The sequence below is a fragment of the Achroia grisella genome, unplaced genomic scaffold (genome assembly GCF_030625045.1).
Source record: "Achroia grisella isolate CSIRO2021 unplaced genomic scaffold, CSIRO_AGI_Agris_v1 utg8557, whole genome shotgun sequence".
In the NCBI taxonomy this organism is placed as follows: Eukaryota; Metazoa; Arthropoda; class Insecta; order Lepidoptera; family Pyralidae; genus Achroia; species Achroia grisella.
The window spans coordinates 43,457-61,660 of NW_026713044.1; the positions used below are offsets into that span (position 1 = coordinate 43,457).

At 47.0% G+C, this 18,204-nt stretch overlaps 1 pseudogene; it reads right to left on the minus strand.

Moving 5' to 3' along the window:
* Positions 1 to 9,595: 9,595 nt before the first annotated feature.
* Positions 9,596 to 14,720, minus strand: LOC131852560 (uncharacterized; annotated as a pseudogene).
* Between the last annotated feature and the right edge of the window lie 3,484 nt (positions 14,721 to 18,204).

An 18,204-nucleotide genomic window follows, 5' to 3' on the forward strand; every position in this document is an offset into this window, starting at 1 on the left:
AAGGCTGGAGAATCCTTCCCCACCGCACCGGATTCGCCGGGGTGGGCTGTCCCACGTATTCTGGGGGGGACAACATAGGTCATGGGTGGGAGGAAGATGAGGAGGTAGATGCAGCGAGGAGAGAGTACGTAGAGAGGCTGCTACAGGAAATGGAGGCAGAAGCGATGGAGGGATTAGATTCGGATTTCTCCGGATCGAGTCTCTCCCTCGACTCAGAGGTGGGAAGCGATGTTGGCGGCACAACACCTTTGCCGCAACGACGATCACAACGCAAGAGGCGGATTGTGGAAAAACCCAAGACTGACAATGACGCGCCAGAAATTGTGTTCAGAACACCGGCGCAGAAGCCCGCAAATTCATCCGCGGCAAAGAAGGTGCCCGTTACAAAGGGTGGTAGCAGTACCGGGCCAAAGAAAATGACGAGGGGTGACAATGACCCTGAATTGGAGCATGCGAAGGCCGAATTGGCCGCCGCTACAAAAAGAGACGTGGAGATGGAGGCAGCAGCTGCAGCAGTGGTTGTTCCGAAACCGGCGAAGCGTTCGGTAACTCGCAGACCATCAGATGAGGATGCGAAGCGATCTGACGTCCTGGTTTCGGATATTCAGGAGTGTGCCCTGAAGGTCCTTGATGCCGTGAAGAAGTCCGGCCACCTGAAGGGCACAATCGTGAAGGACATTAAGGACGCCGTAGCTACCATCCGCGCGGCGTCTGAGTCATTGGCGGGGAGGACATCTTCAACTGAGTGCGTAGCAATGCGCCGAGAGAACTCCCGGTTGTCACGAGACTTGGCGGACATGCGGGAGATGATGACCGCCATAAGGGAGGAGTCCGCCAAGTATTACGTGGAGTTGCGGGACCTCAAAAAGAAGACCATGGGGTCCGCCGCCCAGGGCACGGACGAGCTCGCGATGCTCAAGGCGGAGAGGGCGGAATGGGAGCGGGAGATCGCCGCGACCCGCAACTCCTACCAGGAGTTACTCAAGAGGAGCACCGAGGACCGCTTGGCGCTCAATTCGCTCCAAAGCGAACTGGCGGCGGCTAAAGTGGCTTTGGCGAAACTGCCGGATAGTGCGGCCATGGAGGTGACTTCCGATGCTCGAGGTGCTGAACCGGGTGTGCAAGGCCCGGTGATCACCGAGAGTGTCGAGACACGGATTGTTCGGCAAATCGGTGACATCTTCAATGCCCGATTTGAGAAAATTGAAGAGCTCGTGGGCAGGCAGAACAATTCGCCGCCCAAACGGGCCACGGCCGCACCCCGAACACCTGGGGCGGCCAAGAAAGGAGGCAGTGCGGCTCCTGTTGCCAGCACCAGTAGGGCAGGATTAAGCGCTTCTCAGCCGCTTCCCACTACCAACGAGCAGTGGACGACCGTTGTCCGGAGAGGCAAGCGCGCCAAAAAGGCTAAGGGCCAGGAGTCGGCCCCAGCCACACAGGCGGCATCAGGACGCGAAACGTCTACCCAGGCGACTCAAAAGGAGGCCAACAGTGAGGCTGCCAAGAAGAAAAGGGCGCGAAGGAGGCAGTTCCGCCAGCTGCGCTCCTCGGCGATAGTGTTAACACTGAAGCCGGGAGCTGCGGAGGCGGGATCGAGTTATACATCGGTGCTCCGAGAGGCCCAACAGAAGATCAAGTTGGATGCCCTCGGAATCACCGAACTCGGATTCAGATTGGCCGTTACGGGGTCCCGTATCCTGGAAGTGCCAGGGCCATTGGAGGAAAGCGGCGGTAAGGCGGATGCCCTCGCCGCAAAACTGTCGGAGGTGCTTCCGGCAGAGGTGGTCAGCGTCACCAGGCCGGTCAAGTCAGCGGAGTTCCGCGTCTTGGACCTGGACGATGCCACAACCGCAGCTGATGTGGTGGCAGCCGTAGCGCGCGAGGGAGACTGCGCCGAGGCCTCCGTTAAAACGGGGGAGATCCGGCGCTCTCCCTCAGGGAGTGGCTCCGTCTGGGTCCGAGGCCCAATCGGAGCAGTGAAGCGACTGGTCGATGCCGGCAGATTAAAAGTGGGGTGGACGATGGCACGGGTGCGGTCCTTAGACCCCCGGCCGATGCGGTGCTATCGCTGCCTGCTCACGGGTCACGTGGGCCAGCGGTGCACCGCCAAGGAGGACCGCGGCGGAGCCTGCTTCCGCTGCGGACAAGACGGCCACAAGGCCGCCTCGTGCACCGCCCCCTCGCCGCACTGCCCCTATTGTGCAGCGGCGAAGAGGAAGGCTGACCACCGAATGGGAAGCACCAATGGGTGCCGTCCGCCCAAACAGGCGGCGAGAGTGGAGACGATGGAGGCCGAGTCCGGCCCGTCGCCTCCCACCATGGGCCTCGTGGCAGCTGACGCGGGGGCGTCGGCTGTCACCTAAGAAGGGATGAGGCCAGGAGTAGGCGCGCGTGGTGTCCGCGTGCGCCACTCAGGAGTGGGGCTGAAGAGCCCGCGCTGCCGGGGATCACGGTTGAATGTCTCGATCCCGTAACCCCGGCACTAAAGCGCTCGAGGACACCAAGGGGTTTTAGCCGGTAGGAGTCCGGCAGTACCCCCACGCTTCCCCCGGGGCGTGCGGGTCTCCATGACGGATTTCCCCTTGTAAAAAAAAAAAAAAAAAAGGTTAGGTTAGGTTAGGTTAGGTTAGGTTAGGTTAGGTTTATGTTTTCATGGGCCTCGGCGTGCGCCACCTCCGGATGCCCAGCTGGTCGTCAGTGGCCAGAGGGTGGGGGTCAAGCCCTGTATTCGATACTTGGGGCTTGACCTGGACAGTCGTTGGAGCTTCCGCGCTCACTTTCGGAACCTGGTCCCTCGCCTTATGGCAGCCGCCGGCGCTCTTAGCTGGCTGCTGCCAAACGTGAGGGGCCCGGGAGAAGGTTCCCGCCGCCTATACCTCGGCGTGGTGCGGTCCATGGCCCTGTACGGAGCCCCCATCTGGGTGGGGGCCCTAGGTAGGGAAAATGTGGCCTGCCTTAACAGGCCACACAGGGTCATGGCCATACGGGCCATAAGAGGCTACCGCACCATATCCGGGGAAGCGGCGGGTCTGCTGGCGGGGTCTCCTCCGTGGGACTTGGTAGCGGAGCTCCACGCGTCAGTGTACCACTGGTGCGCGGAGCGACGTTCCATGGGGGAGGCACCCGCTGGCCACGAGATTGGAGCGCGGATGTCCGACTTTCGGCGGATCCTCAGGATCAGGTGGAGAGAAAGGCTGGCCAGTCCATCGGCCGGCCTGAGGACCGTCGAGGCTGTCCGTCCCATCCTCAAAAGGTGGATGAATAGGAGATGGCCACTGACGTACCGCATGACGCAGATACTGTCCGGGCACGGGTGCTTCGGGCGGTATCTGTGTCATGTGGCGAGAAAGGAGCCGACGACCGGCTGCCACGAGTGCGGAGGTGTGGAGGACACGGCGCAACACACGCTGGACGAATGTCCAGCGTTCGAGAGTGAGCGCCGTGTCCTCACACGAATAGTGGGGGACGATCTCTCGCTGCCGAATTTAGTTCGGAGGATGGTCAGTAGCGAGAGATCGTGGCTGGCGGTGAGCTCCTTCTGCGAGGAAGTTATCTCGCGGAAGGAGGCGGCGGAAAGGGAGCGGGAGCCAGCTCGTCCCGCTTCCCTCCGCCGCAGAAGAGCCAGGCCTAGAGGTGGGAGCGTATCCAACTCCGCCCCCCTCTATCCCCCACTGGGGCCGGGGTGACTGCCTTGAGGGAGGCAGTCCCCCAATCCAAAGGCCCCGGAGGTGTGCGCGTGTACCCACACGCCTCCACAATGGAGTAGGGCGAAATAGGTCGCCCTAACCACAAAACGAGATGGGGCCTGCCCTACAACATCTACAGGGCGGGCCGTCGCCGTCGGAGCTGGGGTAGAATGCACTTGCGAATCCCCTGGCTCCGGCATAGGCGCTCGTAGGTACACCGTGTGGTTTTTTAGTGGGTACAAGTCCCACACACCACCTCGCCATCCCTCCGGCGGGGTGACGGTCTTTTGAAGATTTTTCCACACGATAAAAAAAAAAAAAAAAAAAAAAAAAGGTTAGGTTAGGTTAGGTTAGGTTAGGTTAGGTTAGTTAGGTTAGGTTGGGGCGTGTGGTCGGGCAACCTCCTAGTATGGGCCTGCCATTGGGAGGCTTCCCCATCCTCGTGGATACGTCCGCGGGGAACGGTGGCCGAGCAATGGTTTGGTTCTGGTACGCCCCGGGCGGGATAGTAGACGTTCCTTCGGGATACTGCTACTATGTCGGCCAGTAGCCCGGCGAGTAGGGGGTGGGCGCTGTTTAACGGCGCCCGTCCAATTATGGTGGCGTGCCACCTAGGCCGATTTCGGCGAGAGGGCGACGCGAGCGGCTAGGACAATGGGTCCTGACCCCAACCGGGACCCGTCCAGGCCGTGAGCGAAGCATTCGGGTCGGGTCCGGTGGTGCTTTGCGCATAGCCGGACTGACTCACACCGCAAACTTGCACTGGGTGTTGATGACAGGAGGTCGTCCACCTAGTGTGAGAGCGGGGGCCCTGGGTTCGCCCGGGGCTGCGAGGAGCCAACCTCTATAAAAAACCGCTCGCGGTCGGCGTCAGAGTTGATGAGGAGGACGGAGTTGCGGGCAGGAGTGCCCTTAGATGACGGAGTTGTCTCTGGCCAAGACTGCGAGTGTATCTTCATACCGTAAACTTGCACTGGGTGTGATGACAGGAGGTCGTCCGCCCGGTGTGGGAGCGGGGGCCCTGGGTTCGCTCGGGGCTGCGAGGAGTCAACCTCTATAAAAAACCTCTCGCGGTCGGAGTCAGAGTCATGAGGAGGACGGAGTTGCGGGCAGGAGTGCCCGTAGACGACGGAGTTGTCTCTGGCGAAGACTGCGAGTGTCTCTTCATACCGTAAACTTGCACTGGGTGTGATGACAGTGGTCGTCCGCCCAGTGTGAGAACGGGGGCCCTGGGTTCGCCCGGGGCTGCGAGGAGACAACCTCTATAAAAAACCTCTGGCGGTCGGCGCGGCTGTCGACGAGGAGGACGTCGTCCGGGCGAGGAGCGCCCGCAGACGACGGAGTCGACGCGGCGTGAGAAGACAGCGGGAGGATCGTTGCTAGGCGTCTTCGGACGCTGGGCAACACTCGAGGAGGCAACACTACCGGCGCCTACGGTTTAACCGTGTGGCGCGGTAGTGCTTATGGAGGATACGGTCCCGGAGGAGCATCGCGAATCTGGGTAAGTATTCACGAGTAGGCAGCTCCCGATTTTAACATGTTAAGATCGGGAGTCCTATCTGCGGAGGACATCCCCGGGCTGCGCCTTGGTGCGGCTTGGTGGGCAGACTGCTGACGGCGCAGGGAGTACGTCGCCGAAGGTAAGTATGCGTGTGTCGCCCCGACCCGTCGGGGCACCGGGCGGAGCGGTGCCTTCAGGACCGCTTCCGTCCGGCGGGAAGGCTATACGCGGTCGCGGCTGCGGTGCGCTTCTAGCGCAACGCAGCGGCGATCGCGGCCTTTGCGTGGGGGGCGGAAGGTGTATTTTCACCCTAAGCCCCAACTTGGACACTCAGAGCGGAGGATGTAGGGGCATCCGAAGTTCCCAGGAGGCGAGTGATCCGTGGAGTGTGGGCGTGGAGTGGTCCCCGCGCCCAACTTCGGCGGCTCCTTCACTGGAGACCCGCGGCCGGAGTGCGGTTGAATGCAAATGCGAACCCGCACGAAGGCGTCTTTCGTGGTTTTTGGAGGAACACCGAGGGGTTTTGGTGGGTCGGATTCGTCCAGTCCCACAGTATTCGTCCGCTCCCCTTCATAAAGGCGGACGTTTCGGTATTGAAACCTTTCCCCTCGTTAAAAAAAAAAAAAAAAAAAAAAAAAAAAAAAAAAAAAAAAAAAAAGGTTAGGTTAGGTTAGGTTAGGTTAGGTTAGGTTAGGTTAGGTTGGGGCGTGTGTCGGGCAACCTCCAAGTATGGGCCTGCCATTGGGAGGCTTCCCCATCCTCGTGGATACGTCCGCGGGGAACGGTGGCCGAGCAATGGTTTGGTTCTGGTACGCCCCGGGCGGGATAGTAGACGTTCCTTCGGGATACTGCTACTATGTCGGCCGATAGTCCGGCGAGTAGGTAGGAGTGTATATAGTGTACATAGTTAGGTTAAGTTATTTATTTGTAAATAGTTAGGTTTAGTTTGTATATTTGTAAATAGTTTTCCTCTTCGTTTTGTGTTCTCTTCCTTTTCTGTCCTTTCTTCCTTTCTATAGTTTTGGTTTGTTCTTCTTTTTCATTTTCTGTTTTTATATGCGGGACCAAACCCGGGTAAAAAAGGAACAAAGATGAAAATGGCCAGCAGGAAAAACGAAATACTCCAGGGAGGTACCACCCGTAAATCGGGTGGAGAATCCTCCACCGTCGCACCGGGCAAGCCGGGGGCGGTCAGCCCCATGTATCTGGAGGGGGCAACTGAGGCCAGAGGAAGGGGGGTTGAAAGAGGAGAGGCGAGAGTGGTGGTAGTGAGGAGCGTGGAGCTGGATAGGAGAAGCAGGAGTGAGTGCGACGAGGCGGAGTACTACTTGGAGCGCTCCGACTCGTCGCTCTCATTCTACACGGAGGATGACGCTGTAGGAGGAAGCGGGCCCAGCACATCTCGGGCCTCGCTGCGCAAAAGGAGGATGATAGAAGTTGACGCAGACCCGGATTTGGAGTTTGATGAGGAGGTCGAGGTTGTCGAAGTCGTTGCGACTCCAACTTCAAAAAAAGGAAAGACGCCCACTAAGGGCAAATACACGGACTCGACACAGGCAAAGGCCAAATTGGCCGCCGCCATGGAATGTGACATCCAGAGGGAGGCAGCAGTCGCAGTAGCGAATGCTCCGAAACCGTCGGCGCGCCCTACCACCCGCAGGCCCTCGACTGAGGACTCGAAGCGCGCCGACGTGTTGGGATCGGATATTCGGGAGTGTGCCCTGAGAGTCCTCGAAGCCGTGAGGAAATCCGGCCACTTGAAGGGCACAGTGGTCAAGGAGATAAAGGACGCCGTTGCTACCATCCGCGTGGCGTCCGAATCGCTTGTAGACAGGACCGCATCATCAGAGTGTGCAGCGTTGCGCCGGGAAAACTCCCGTTTGGCCAACGAACTGGTGGACATGCGGGAAATGTTGACGGGAATGAGGCAGGAAACCGACAAATATTACTTGGAGCTGAAGACCCTCAAGAACACCATGGGGGCTTCCGCCAAGGGCATGGACGAGCTCGCAATGCTCAAGGCGGAAAGAGCGGAATGGGAGAAGGAAATGGCCGCTACACGAAGTTCCTTCCAAGATCTCCTGAAGAGAAGCACGGAGGATCGGCTTGCGCTTGCGACAGCGCAAAGGGAGTTGGCAGATGCCAAAGCCGCATTGGCGAAATCGTCGGAGTCTGTGGCTATGGAGATGACGCCCGACGCTCAAGCTGTTAGTCCGAGTGAAACACCGACCATCAGCGAGAGCGTCGAGGCGCGAATTGTGAGACAAATCGGGGACATCTTCAATGCCCGGTTTGAGAAAATCGAGGAGCTTGTGGGCAGGCAAAACATCTCGCCGCCCAAACGCGCCACGGCCGCACCCCGAACACCTGGGGCGGCTAAACAGGGAGGTTCTTCGGCGCCTGTAGCCGGCACTAGTGGGGCGGGATTGAGTGCTTCTCAGCCGCTTCCCACTACCAAGGAGCAATGGACGACAGTCGTCCGGCGTGGGAAGCGCGCCAAGGGGGCGAAGGGCAAGGAGTCAGCCCCAGCCACCCAGGCGCCCACTGGAGGGGCGAGACCAGCCCAAAAGGAGGCAACACAGAAGGCGACTAATGAGGCCGCCAAGAAAAGGAACGCGAGAAGGAGGCAGTTCCGACCTCCGCGATCCTCGGCGATAGTGCTGACGCTACAGCCGGGGGCCGCGGCGGCAGGATCAAGTTACAGCTCGGTGCTCCGAGAGGCCCAACAAAACATCCGGTTGGATGCCCTCGGAATCACCGAGCTGGGCTTTAGACTGGCGGTCACAGGGTCCCGCATACTTGAAGTGCCGGGACCAGTGGAGGAAAGCGGCGGATGAATACCTAATTCAGATGCCCAATACATTCGAATATTTGGCAGTGGCGCCAGACTCATAATCACACAGATACCTGTAAACTTTTCCAATTCATTAGTTGTTATTATATACGGCTTTGATGGATTTTTTGTATACTAAATTTGTGCATTTCTTCTACGATATGTTGAAATAATTCATTATCAAAAAACCATGAAAAATATTGCAGGGGAGTTTCGAAGTCTATAATCGGTGACTGTAAATTTGTGTTTCCAGTACATGATAAAGGAAGTGATTGGAAAGAAGTTTTCTTCCAAATAAATCTCCTCTTTTTTCTTTGAGTGACAGAGCCAGGGATTCTAGATCTATGACCGATTGTGTTACTCATACTCCATGATCGTCTAGATGCCCGACATTGTGTAATGGTACCTGTAGTTGTCCCGGAAGTCATTCCTGATGTACTAGACTGAGGCTCTAATATTTCTGGTTGATAATTTTCAATATTCGTAACAACCTCGTTAACAGGAGACGAACACTGACGTTTCTGCGGAGATGAGGAAGTTTCCACGTCGCTAAGCGCCTCGGATAAAATGTTTCGGATTGATTGAACTTTTTCGATGTCATCATCACTTTCAGCGTCATAGAAATCTTGTTCATCTTCGCTTCCAGGAGGAATATTCAAGAAACCCTCAATATCTGCATCACACAATCTTCTTCGCGACATTATCTATAATAAAATCAAAGTATTCACAAGGACAGCAACACATATAAAACAACAACATATATAAAAATATGATTTACTGATACGTTTACTATTGTAATATAAAAAACAACTTACTAACGCAACACTTTCATTCAAATTTCACCCTGAGTTCACTATAACAAAAACACGAACAACATCTTTCGGTAATGGATCGTATTACTATATTGCTAAAAATCAGTAGCTTCTATCAAGTCAAGTCAAAAGATGTCGCTACTAATACTTTTATAGCTACAGGAACGATTAAAGTCGGTGTTCCGCATATGGTTCTTCTATGGTTCTCTTGTAGGGTTAATATATTTAAAATTATAAAATACTGAAATCATAATCATCGTAAAAGAACCATCGCACAGCAAGGCATAAAATTAAAATAAGTACAGTATATTTTCATGTACGTAATGGTATGTTTACAAAAAATATTATACCGTATATTAGTAGTATAAATTCAGGCAGTTACATCGCTATTGTAATAAGTGTCTGGACAGGACAATATAACTTTGAGCACAGTGGTAAGCCAGTTCTTCTTATTCAACAATTTTGCAATATTTTCATCCAATGTTTTAGTGGATTTTATCGATATGTCTATCTTTGCTTGATTTTATTGGTATCTGACCTTATGGAATTCACAATTCAGACATTTCTTGTATACCGGTTGGTCTGTATTTTCAACACCAAGCATAAGTAGGCGGAGAGACAGCCGCACGGAATGGTGTATATGCAACATGACCACAAGTCCCGTTTTGAACGGGACTGTCTCGTCTTTCGTTTCTTGATCCTGGTGGTCCCGAATAGGATCCAGCTTGCATTTCCGTTGGTAGGGTAGGATAAACTGGATGCATTATTTCAAATGGCGTAACGTATGTGGTGGCAAATAACCAGTTCTAAAGAAGCTTTCCTTTTCAAAAGTAGTTGTCCAAATCCAGCACATGCACATAATTGCAGGTTTCTCCTCTCTTGCATGTACCACGAATGAAATCCTTGCATTGCACATTGTTTTTTTAGGTTTTCTGCTTAGGACTCAAACTCTATAGAATATTCTACTGTCTGTCCCCTATTTGGTCTTTCTTCTGTGTTAACTTCATACATATCATCCACAACTTCGGTCTTAATTTCAAAATTCAAAGGATTGGTGGTGGAGAATTTGGTGGTAGAGGTGGTTGTACCGTCATTTTTATCTTACTGTCGTTTTCAGTTATTTCATTTGACACAGACGAAGGCGCAGACCCTGACGGTACACTAGACGTTGACGCTATCTTATCTGCTTCCTCAAACTTAGATTTTAATTACTTTCTTATGTATTTAAAGTTAGGCGAAGGCTTAAAATTGATTGATTTAGCAGCTTCAGGTAACATTTCTGAACTTGCTCCAGATGACATGCATTTCTTATTTGATAATTTATTTAAAAAGCGGTATATATGAACTATGATATGCAATAACTTTGCAAACGATGACATATTTAATGCGAGTTTATAGTGAACGAGGACGCGACCATAGTGGGGATGCCAGCCTAACACCTATTGTTCTCGCGTATCCGAATCGGCGCTTGCTACGCACGTCCTTGGTGAGCCGAGTTAGCTGGACATGCGTCGCCCGGTGTGAAGGACACCTCACGGCTACTACTTTTGCGTTCTTGCTACTCGTCCACAATTATGTTTTATTGTTTTTTTGTTAATATATATACGAGTGATAAACTGTGTTCATAAATTAATAGAATGAACTATAGTTTAATTTTATTATATACTCTTACAGTTCAGAAGTGCGATGGACAATTTAACTGCGTAGTTAACCGATGAACGCTTGTTCTTGTGTTTCCGGGATAGACAATTTAACTGCGTAGTTAGCCGAAGAACGCTTGTTATTGTGTTTGTTTACGACGTAACTGTGATATTTATAGTACTAATATTGTGACTATGGGGTCGAAGTCAAAAAAAGACAAATCAAGTGCAAGACGGGAAAAGCGTTTACGTCGTCGGTTGCTTGCCGAAATAGAAAACCGTCGGTTGGCACAACGGTTACATAATTTGGAAAATGAAATTTACAAAGCTCGGCATGTTCCAATTGACGGAGGGTTGCAGTCGACCTCATTACATTACAGGCCATGCCGTCTGTGATTGTTAGTGAGCGGGCCGCGCACTCACAGTCTACAGTGCAGACTCCTTCGTGCACAATTGGTTCGCTGCCTGTTGTAGTCGCACAGGACTCAACGACTATCACAGGTAGACCACAGCTGTCATCTCAAGAGGGATTTACGTATGATGAACATTGTAATAATAGTTCTTTCAATACTAATATTCGTTATGTAGGTCGGAGTGACCCAGTACCTGAATACGACCCTCAAACGTCGTTAATAACCATGGAGTTGTGGCTCCGTAAGGTAGAGGGCATTTCCAACATGTATGGCTGGGATGAGAAAACATTACTATTTAATTGCGCTTCAAAATTAAAAGGTTATGCTCGTAGTTGGTATAATCAATTACAACTGCAAGATATAAACCGCCCTTGGGCGGAATTTAAAAATAAATTGTTAACAGCTTTTCCGTCCCATAAAAGTAAATTAAGTATGTTACGTGATTTAGTAAATACCATTAGGCGTCCCGATATGGATTATTTACCATTTTACTATGATAAACTGGCGCTAGGTAATGCATGTAACATACAACCATCGTTAATAACAGAGGCAATTATAGGTACGATAGGTAACGAGTTGGTAGAAATAGGAGCGATATCGGCGGGTTGTCGTGAACCAAATTCATTATTAAATTATTTGTCATCATTGAGAACCTCAGCTTTAGCCGTTCCAGTGTCTCACAAATATGAGAGTACGGACGTTAGGTATTCTAATAATGTTAAATGTCACACTTGCAAAAGGCGCGGTCATACTGCCAATCGTTGTACTTATAAAATGCGTGAAAAATTAGTAAGTAATTGTTCGTTTTGTAGTAAAAAGGGACATAATGAAAATAATTGTTTTTTAAAAATACGTAAATGTTCATATTGTAATAAAATGGGTCACATTAAGGAGGAATGCTTCAAACTTAAAAGTCGTAATACAAAAAACTCTATGCCTCCGCAAAAGGTACAATTGATTACTGATCGTGATGAAGGTTCAAAGTATTTTATGCCCATAATTATTAATGACATAAAAGTAAATGCTTTTATAGATTTTGGAAGTACATGCATTACGATAACGGAGTCGGTGGCTAATCAACTATTGCTGGACATTCAACCGTGTGCAGAAAATAATGTAATAAAAGGTTTCGGTGGATCAATTGTTACACCTCTTGGCGAGGTTTTGATTACTATAAAAGCTGATGAAGCCATGTGTAAAGATTTAAAGGCTTACATTGTGCCTAACATATCTCAAGATATAGGTGTAATAGTTGGTCCCTGTTTGGCCAAATGAGCAATCAATTCTGGTGATGTATAATAATTATCAAAGAATAATTTGTAATTTTTATTCTTTGGTATGGACCTAACTAAGCGTACTACGATATTTGAACTAGCTCCTAAGTCTGGCTCACTTGGATGTCTTAGCTCGGGATCGTTCTCCATTCCAGAATAAATTTCAAAATCGTAAGCAAAGCCACGATCGTCGCAGAGAATAAGCAGTTTATAGCCCCGTTTGTGTGGCTTATTAGGTAGGTATTGTCGAAGAAGATTACAGGCTTTTGTCGCGCACATTTGCTCGTCGACTGATAGTGCTTCTCTTTTCGGCACGCTTTGACATTTTTTTTAATGTTTCCAATATGGGCCTAATTTTATGCAAACGGTCATACCCTGGACTATCTGATGGCGGTTGCGTAGAATTATCGTTAAAATGTAGGAATTGACAGATTTTTTTGAATTGATTTAGCGACATCGTCTTTATAATCAAAGGAATACCTAATTCAGATGCCCAATACATTCGAATATTTGGCAGTGGCGCCAGACTCATAATCACACAGATACCTGTAAACTTTTCCAATTCATTAGTTGTTATTATATACGGCTTTGATGGATTTTTTGTATACTAAATTTGTGCATTTCTTCTACGATATGTTGAAATAATTCATTATCAAAAAACCATGAAAAATATTGCAGGGGAGTTTCGAAGTCTATAATCGGTGACTGTAAATTTGTGTTTCCAGTACATGATAAAGGAAGTGATTGGAAAGAAGTTTTCTTCCAAATAAATCTCCTCTTTTTTCTTTGAGTGACAGAGCCAGGGATTCTAGATCTATGACCGATTGTGTTACTCATACTCCATGATCGTCTAGATGCCCGACATTGTGTAATGGTACCTGTAGTTGTCCCGGAAGTCATTCCTGATGTACTAGACTGAGGCTCTAATATTTCTGGTTGATAATTTTCAATATTCGTAACAACCTCGTTAACAGGAGACGAACACTGACGTTTCTGCGGAGATGAGGAAGTTTCCACGTCGCTAAGCGCCTCGGATAAAATGTTTCGGATTGATTGAACTTTTTCGATGTCATCATCACTTTCAGCGTCATAGAAATCTTGTTCATCTTCGCTTCCAGGAGGAATATTCAAGAAACCCTCAATATCTGCATCACACAATCTTCTTCGCGACATTATCTATAATAAAATCAAAGTATTCACAAGGACAGCAACACATATAAAACAACAACATATATAAAAATATGATTTACTGATACGTTTACTATTGTAATATAAAAAACAACTTACTAACGCAACACTTTCATTCAAATTTCACCCTGAGTTCACTATAACAAAAACACGAACAACATCTTTCGGTAATGGATCGTATTACTATATTGCTAAAAATCAGTAGCTTCTATCAAGTCAAGTCAAAAGATGTCGCTACTAATACTTTTATAGCTACAGGAACGATTAAAGTCGGTGTTCCGCATATGGTTCTTCTATGGTTCTCTTGTAGGGTTAATATATTTAAAATTATAAAATACTGAAATCATAATCATCGTAAAAGAACCATCGCACAGCAAGGCATAAAATTAAAATAAGTACAGTATATTTTCATGTACGTAATGGTATGTTTACAAAAAATATTATACCGTATATTAGTAGTATAAATTCAGGCAGTTACATCGCTATTGTAATAAGTGTCTGGACAGGACAATATAACTTTGAGCACAGTGGTAAGCCAGTTCTTCTTATTCAACAATTTTGCAATATTTTCATCCAATGTTTTAGTGGATTTTATCGATATGTCTATCTTTGCTTGATTTTATTGGTATCTGACCTTATGGAATTCACAATTCAGACATTTCTTGTATACCGGTTGGTCTGTATTTTCAACACCAAGCATAAGTAGGCGGAGAGACAGCCGCACGGAATGGTGTATATGCAACATGACCACAAGTCCCGTTTTGAACGGGACTGTCTCGTCTTTCGTTTCTTGATCCTGGTGGTCCCGAATAGGATCCAGCTTGCATTTCCGTTGGTAGGGTAGGATAAACTGGATGCATTATTTCAAATGGCGTAACGTATGTGGTGGCAAATAACCAGTTCTAAAGAAGCTTTCCTTTTCAAAAGTAGTTGTCCAAATCCAGCACATGCACATAATTGCAGGTTTCTCCTCTCTTGCATGTACCACGAATGAAATCCTTGCATTGCACATTGTTTTTTTAGGTTTTCTGCTTAGGACTCAAACTCTATAGAATATTCTACTGTCTGTCCCCTATTTGGTCTTTCTTCTGTGTTAACTTCATACATATCATCCACAACTTCGGTCTTAATTTCAAAATTCAAAGGATTGGTGGTGGAGAATTTGGTGGTAGAGGTGGTTGTACCGTCATTTTTATCTTACTGTCGTTTTCAGTTATTTCATTTGACACAGACGAAGGCGCAGACCCTGACGGTACACTAGACGTTGACGCTATCTTATCTGCTTCCTCAAACTTAGATTTTAATTACTTTCTTATGTATTTAAAGTTAGGCGAAGGCTTAAAATTGATTGATTTAGCAGCTTCAGGTAACATTTCTGAACTTGCTCCAGATGACATGCATTTCTTATTTGATAATTTATTTAAAAAGCGGTATATATGAACTATGATATGCAATAACTTTGCAAACGATGACATATTTAATGCGAGTTTATAGTGAACGAGGACGCGACCATAGTGGGGATGCCAGCCTAACACCTATTGTTCTCGCGTATCCGAATCGGCGCTTGCTACGCACGTCCTTGGTGAGCCGAGTTAGTTCGACATCCGTCGCCCGGTGTGAAGGACACCTCACGGCTACTACTTTTGCGTTCTTGCTACTCGTCCACAATTATGTTTTATTGTTTTTTTGTTAATATATATACGAGTGATAAACTGTGTTCATAAATTAATAGAATGAACTATAGTTTAATTTTATTATATACTCTTACAGTTCAGAAGTGCGATGGACAATTTAACTGCGTAGTTAACCGATGAACGCTTGTTCTTGTGTTTCCGGGATAGACAATTTAACTGCGTAGTTAGCCGAAGAACGCTTGTTATTGTGTTTGTTTACGACGTAACTGTGATATTTATAGTACTAATATTGTGACTATGGGGTCGAAGTCAAAAAAAGACAAATCAAGTGCAAGACGGGAAAAGCGTTTACGTCGTCGGTTGCTTGCCGAAATAGAAAACCGTCGGTTGGCACAACGGTTACATAATTTGGAAAATGAAATTTACAAAGCTCGGCATGTTCCAATTGACGGAGGGTTGCAGTCGACCTCATTACATTACAGGCCATGCCGTCTGTGATTGTTAGTGAGCGGGCCGCGCACTCACAGTCTACAGTGCAGACTCCTTCGTGCACAATTGGTTCGCTGCCTGTTGTAGTCGCACAGGACTCAACGACTATCACAGGCAGACCACAGCTGTCATCTCAAGAGGGATTTACGTATGATGAACATTGTAATAATAGTTCTTTCAATACTAATATTCGTTATGTAGGTCGGAGTGACCCAGTACCTGAATACGACCCTCAAACGTCGTTAATAACCATGGAGTTGTGGCTCCGTAAGGTAGAGGGCAGTTCCAACATGTATGGCTGGGATGAGAAAACATTACTATTTAATTGCGCTTCAAAATTAAAAGGTTATGCTCGTAGTTGGTATAATCAATTACAACTGCAAGATATAAACCGCCCTTGGGCGGAATTTAAAAATAAATTGTTAACAGCTTTTCCGTCCCATAAAAGTAAATTAAGTATGTTACGTGATTTAGTAAATACCATTAGGCGTCCCGATATGGATTATTTACCATTTTACTATGATAAACTGGCGCTAGGTAATGCATGTAACATACAACCATCGTTAATAACAGAGGCAATTATAGGTACGATAGGTAACGAGTTGGTAGAAATAGGAGCGATATCGGCGGGTTGTCGTGAACCAAATTCATTATTAAATTATTTGTCATCATTGAGAACCTCAGCTTTAGCCGTTCCAGTGTCTCACAAATATGAGAGTACGGACGTTAGGTATTCTAATAATGTTAAATGTCACACTTGCAAAAGGCGCGGTCATACTGCCAATCGTTGTACTTATAAAATGCGTGAAAAATTAGTAAGTAATTGTTCGTTTTGTAGTAAAAAGGGACATAATGAAAATAATTGTTTTTTAAAAATACGTAAATGTTCATATTGTAATAAAATGGGTCACATTAAGGAGGAATGCTTCAAACTTAAAAGTCGTAATACAAAAAACTCTATGCCTCCGCAAAAGGTACAATTGATTACTGATCGTGATGAAGGTTCAAAGTATTTTATGCCCATAATTATTAATGACATAAAAGTAAATGCTTTTATAGATTTTGGAAGTACATGCATTACGATAACGGAGTCGGTGGCTAATCAACTATTGCTGGACATTCAACCGTGTGCAGAAAATAATGTAATAAAAGGTTTCGGTGGATCAATTGTTACACCTCTTGGCGAGGTTTTGATTACTATAAAAGCTGATGAAGCCATGTGTAAAGATTTAAAGGCTTACATTGTGCCTAACATATCTCAAGATATAGGTGTAATAGTTGGTCCCTGTTTGGCCAAATGAGCAATCAATTCTGGTGATGTATAATAATTATCAAAGAATAATTTGTAATTTTTATTCTTTGGTATGGACCTAACTAAGCGTACTACGATATTTGAACTAGCTCCTAAGTCTGGCTCACTTGGATGTCTTAGCTCGGGATCGTTCTCCATTCCAGAATAAATTTCAAAATCGTAAGCAAAGCCACGATCGTCGCAGAGAATAAGCAGTTTATAGCCCCGTTTGTGTGGCTTATTAGGTAGGTATTGTCGAAGAAGATTACAGGCTTTTGTCGCGCACATTTGCTCGTCGACTGATAGTGCTTCTCTTTTCGGCACGCTTTGACATTTTTTTAATGTTTCCAATATGGGCCTAATTTTATGCAAACGGTCATACCCTGGACTATCTGATGGCGGTTGCGTAGAATTATCGTTAAAATGTAGGAATTGACAGATTTTTTTGAATTGATTTAGCGACATCGTCTTTATAATCAAAGGAATACCTAATTCAGATGCCCAATACATTCGAATATTTGGCAGTGGCGCCAGACTCATAATCACACAGATACCTGTAAACTTTTCCAATTCATTAGTTGTTATTATATACGGCTTTGATGGATTTTTTGTATACTAAATTTGTGCATTTCTTCTACGATATGTTGAAATAATTCATTATCAAAAAACCATGAAAAATATTGCAGGGGAGTTTCGAAGTCTATAATCGGTGACTGTAAATTTGTGTTTCCAGTACATGATAAAGGAAGTGATTGGAAAGAAGTTTTCTTCCAAATAAATCTCCTCTTTTTTCTTTGAGTGACAGAGCCAGGGATTCTAGATCTATGACCGATTGTGTTACTCATACTCCATGATCGTCTAGATGCCCGACATTGTGTAATGGTACCTGTAGTTGTCCCGGAAGTCATTCCTGATGTACTAGACTGAGGCTCTAATATTTCTGGTTGATAATTTTCAATATTCGTAACAACCTCGTTAACAGGAGACGAACACTGACGTTTCTGCGGAGATGAGGAAGTTTCCACGTCGCTAAGCGCCTCGGATAAAATGTTTCGGATTGATTGAACTTTTTCGATGTCATCATCACTTTCAGCGTCATAGAAATCTTGTTCATCTTCGCTTCCAGGAGGAATATTCAAGAAACCCTCAATATCTGCATCACACAATCTTCTTCGCGACATTATCTATAATAAAATCAAAGTATTCACAAGGACAGCAACACATATAAAACAACAACATATATAAAAATATGATTTACTGATACGTTTACTATTGTAATATAAAAAACAACTTACTAACGCAACACTTTCATTCAAATTTCACCCTGAGTTCACTATAACAAAAACACGAACAACATCTTTCGGTAATGGATCGTATTACTATATTGCTAAAAATCAGTAGCTTCTATCAAGTCAAGTCAAAAGATGTCGCTACTAATACTTT